The sequence below is a fragment of the Talpa occidentalis genome, unplaced genomic scaffold (assembly GCF_014898055.3).
Source record: "Talpa occidentalis isolate TD23 unplaced genomic scaffold, MPIMG_talOcc4v2.1 talOcc4.11, whole genome shotgun sequence".
NCBI lineage: Eukaryota > Metazoa > Chordata > Mammalia > Eulipotyphla > Talpidae > Talpa > Talpa occidentalis.
In genome coordinates, this window is record NW_023601104.1 from 37,645,418 (window position 1) to 37,650,552 (window position 5,135).

At 36.2% G+C, this 5,135-nt stretch overlaps 1 pseudogene; it reads left to right on the plus strand.

Moving 5' to 3' along the window:
- The first annotated feature begins 2,829 nt into the window (after nt 1–2,829).
- On the plus strand, nt 2,830–4,506 carry LOC119238170 (olfactory receptor 4F3/4F16/4F29-like; annotated as a pseudogene).
- Nucleotides 4,507–5,135: the final 629 nt, after the last annotated feature.

Sequence of the window (5,135 nt, forward strand, 5' to 3'; positions counted from 1 at the left end):
CCCTGGTGCAGGAAACCCTTCTAAAGGACAGGACCATTTCCTTCCATTGAAAGAGAAAATGGCCTATGGTATAGATCTTAGTAGTTTGTGGACAGGGTTAATGGTTTGTTTGTATATTCAAGGGTCTTAAAAAGAGTACTTTCATAAAATTATTTATATGGAGTTCTGGGGAGATGCATATAGCTAGGTTTCTCAGAAAGTACAGAATGTGACAGCATGTCATGTAAGTCTATTGGAGGTTATTCACTATACAGAACCAAGATAACCTACCCTTGTCAATGTAGGTCAGCTGCCTCCTCTTCTCCTCCCTCTCCCCTTCATCCTAGGACTGCTTAATTGGCAATGAAAGTGGCCATGGCAGTAGAGTTGATAGTTTTATATACATCACTGACATGAACTTCCCCTCACTTAAAACTGATCCGTTTATCATCACTCTCACATGCCCAAAGTACCAATGAACAAGTAAATGGTTAACAGTCATTACAGTCCCATATATCATAAATACTTAAAATTTTAATTATCATAAATACTTAAAGTACTGTAAATACATGTTTATAATATACATTTCATAATGTATATGTATACTTAAATTGTCTATCCTGTATACCTCTTTGTATTTTTCATTAACAGTAAGAAAAAGAGGTTGAAGATGAAACAGTGAAGCTTGATGTGTCAGATGAAATGACCAGAACATTTGAGATGTTGGCGGGGACAATAGGAAAGAAGTTTGCCAAAAAGAGTGACCATTCCAATGAAGAAAAAAATAGAGACATGAAACCAATTAAAGGCAGAAGATGTCTTAAAAGCTCAGGATTAAAATGGATGCCTTACATGAAAAAATGCTTACCATCACTTACTATCAGGTAAATGCAAATCAAAACTACCACCTCACACCTGTCAAAGTGTTGGTGTGGATGTAGAGAAAAAAGGGAACATTCATCTGCTGCAGGGGGGAACTTAAACAGATGCAGCTTTTATGGAAACACTAAAAATGGAAATGCTATGTGATCCAGCAATACCATTGCTAGGTATTTGCCCAAAGAATATGAAATGCTAACATGAAAAGATTTATGCACACTCTGTAACAGCATTACTCACAGTAGCCAAGCCATGGAAGCAACCTGCATGACTAAAGACAGGTGATTGGATAAGGACATTGTGAAATACTCAATGGAATAGTACTCAATGACTAAAAAAAGATGAAATAGTGCCTTTTTGGACAGAATAGATGGATCCTGGCATTAATATGCCAAGTGAAATAGGAAGTGAAAGTTACCAAATGGTTTTGCTCACAGACTTTATATGCATTTGTATGGATATATCATAATTTCTTTAACTTATCATAAATTGATGTGTTTCTATTGTTTCATTCACTTTTAGGTTCTACACATTGGAATTAACTTCTGTATGGCTAATCTTTGTACACATCTATAAATATGATTATATACATAATTATATGATTATATACAATGAAGTCTTTGGTACATTCTCCTACTATTTAAGCTGTATTAAGAACTTAAGCACATTGACTTTTAAGAGCTGGTCAAAATTATTAGATTTATTTTTAGAGTCAATATTTAATTCAACTGTTAATAACCAACATTTACAAAATTTCCAACAGAATAGCACAAAGATAGTAAACAAAAATATTCCACCTTATCCTCTCTAGTGTCTTATTATGAGTTTTTAGATTCTTTGATTGCTCTGCTCAAGTAAAATAGCTCTCTGGGGGCAAAGTCCCTAGACCTATGAGCAACTTCTAAATTATCATGTTTATGCAAAATCACCTGGACTCTGTCCTCTTGAGTTGTAATTAGCTTCATTTCTTCATATGGAAGGATTTTATATGATGCTTCGTGCTAGAGAACACAGGAAAATATCAGACTCACTGAAGATGCTGTTCTCTTTATACAAGTAAGAGGGAAAGATGGAAATAAAGTTAATGCAAATAGTAGCTTTAGTTTCAAACATGATCTTGTTTTCTGTAACTGCCACGAATGAGTCATATCTTCAAGTTCATGAGTGTTATCCTAAATAAAAGAGATAGAGTCCACGATAAGGACTTAGATAGTACATGAGATTAGTAATGAAAAATTGATTGAAATTTTGGACGTTTAAGTATTGTTAGCTATAATTACATTTTTCCCAGGGTAATGTGAAAACATAAGAAAATGTTAGAAGCTTTTAAATATTTTGGAATCAGCTTAAGTTGCAATTATGCTGTTGACCAAATCAATGATTCTCACCCTCTGTCACTTGATAAACAGGTAGGAAAATTGTCGACACATAAAGATGTAAAAAAAAGAGTCATTTATATTTTTTCTCCACATTAGTTTTTCAAGAGAGATGGATATAAACTGATCTTCTGTGGAAATGGAAGCAAATTTATTATGAACTTGTAAAATATACAAGATGTTTCATAGACACATTTTAACTTTGTCTATGTTTTAGGCCAAACAAATACAAAGCTGAATAAATTCCAACAGATTGTCATTTAGAAAAGCAATGTGGAAAATCTAAAAAACAAAATAATAGATAAACTTACAGGACATTGAACCAGTTTTCCTGATCTCTTACATGGTTTAGAATCAGAGCATTTTCTATTATTTTTATCTCTAAGCTGAAAGTATAACGAAAAAAGACTTAGAAAAGGTTGATACATGACATTTGTTTTTTGGATGGAAGAGAATGAGTAGAAAGAAAAGCGGAGAGAAAACACAAAGGGTACTGCAAACAGAAAGCTAAGGAGTGATTTAATTTGCTGCATTTAAGCACATAAAAGATGATTTGAAAAAAAATATGGAATTTTTTACATTGCCAACAAATTCAATGGAGACAGCAAATCACTCTATGGTGAGAGAGTTTGTTTTCCTGGGACTCACCAATTTCTGGCACATACAACTTCTCCTCTTTGTATTCTCCTCCATGCTCTATGTGGCAAGCATGATGGGTAACTCCCTCATTATGCTCACTGTGATTTATGACCATCACTTACACTCACCCTTGTACTTTCTGTTGGCCAACCTCTCCTTCATTGAACTGGGGGTTTCTTCTTTATTTTTTTTTACACAGTAATTTTTATTTTTATTTTTTTAATTTTATTTTTATATTCCCCAAACAATTGCAACCCCTTTATTTTGACCCCAATCCCTCCCCCTCCGCCCCCCACCACTCATAAAGTGTCTCTGGTTCATAGTTTTTTGTTGATTTTGATTTTCACTTTCTTATAGATACTCATTTTCCTGGTCCCTTATTTAAGTTTTCTAGATTCCTGCTATGAGTGAGACCATCCGATATTTTTCTTTTTCTTTCTGGCTTATTTCGCTGAGCATGATCCCTTCCAGCGCCATCCACGTTGCTGCAAATTGCATGTGTTTATCTTTTTTGAAGCTGAGTAATATTCCATGGTGTATATGTACCACATCTTCTTGATCCAGTCATCTGTTTTTGGGCATTTGGGTTGATTCCAAGGCTTAGCTATTGTAAATAGTGCTGCTGTAAACATAGGGGTGCAGGTGCTCTTTGGATTTGATGTTTCTGTGTCATTTGGGTAAGTACCTAGGAGTGGAATTGCTGGATCATATGGAAGCTCTATGTTTAGTAGGTCCAGAAATCTCCACACAGCTCTCCATAGTGGTTGGACCAGTTTGCACTCCCACCAACAGTTCAGGAGAGTTCCTTTTTCTCCACAACCTCGGCAACATTTGTTGTTGCTAGTTTTTTTAATATGTGCCATTCTCACTGGTGTTAGATGGTGTCTCATGGTAGTTTTGATTTGCATTTCCCTGATTACAAGTGAAGAGTGATGGGGTTTCTTCTGTCACTTCTCCCAAGATGATTTATGACTTTTTCAGGAAGTGTTAAATCATCACCTTTAGTGGCTGCATTACTCAAATATTCTTCATCCACATCATAGGTGGTGTGGAGATGGTGCTTCTCATCGCCATGGCCTTTGACAGATATGTGGCCAAATGTAAGACCCTCCACTACCCGACCATCATGAACCCACAAATGTGCATCTTCTTTTTTGTGACTGCCTGGATGTTTGGCTTTATCAACTCCATGACTCAGTTGGTTTTTGCGATAAACTTACCTTTCTGTGGTCCCAATGATCTGGAGAGCTTTCACTCTGACCTTCCTCAAGCTCATCAAGCTTGCCTGCACAGACACCTACAGACTAGAGCTCATGGTCACAGCAAACAGTGGATTCGTCTCTATTGGCTCCATCATACTGCCATTTCTTATGTGGTCATCATTCGCACTCTTCAGAAACACTCTTCAGGTGGTTCATCCAAGGCTCGATCCACAATTTCAGCTCACGTCATGGTGGTAGTCTTGTTTTTTTGTTCCACCAATATTTTTCTATGCATGGCCATGTCCCTACATATACCTAGATAAGCTCTGGGCATCTTTGATGCTGTTCTCACTCCTTTCCTTAATCCTCTTATTTATACATTCAGGAATCAAGAAATGAAGGTGGCAATGAAGAGAGCATGCAGACAGTGAATTTCAGGAAGATCTCTAAGTGACTCATATTGTGAAGAACCCTTGTAATTGCTGGTGTTCATTATTGATGTTCAAACTCTGAAACTTTTTTGTTCTATCTTGATTTGGTTATATACACTGATACTGAGTTTGTTTTGTCTTTCACTTAGAAGGGAGGTATATCACTTCTGAAAAGAGAGAAGTAGTTAGGTATGGACTAATTATAGTCAAAGAGTATACTAATCTTTAGTCCTAATTCCTAAGGAATAATACTTCTTTGAAATAATTATTAGAAGTACAAATACAGCATCTGTCCGCAGACAGGAATTCCAATTAGTACTCAGTGGGGGATTTGCTAAGAGAGAATGAACTGTTCTCTACTACATGCTGCAGATTGCTCATAGTCTTGCCCTCATTTGGGTGTCTGCCATGGCTGTGCAAGGGCAGAAGAATTTTTGACCCCATGTAGTGGGTTCACATCTTTGGGCAGAATCCATGTGACCTGTTCTTAGACAAAGACCTGTGAAAACACCAGAATTTTTTCCTGATAAGCATGATACACAAATCCATTAAATTTTCATACCCCCGCCCATGCTTTTTCCACACTACATTAAATTTATTGAGGTAAAGTAGATTTACATCATTGTATC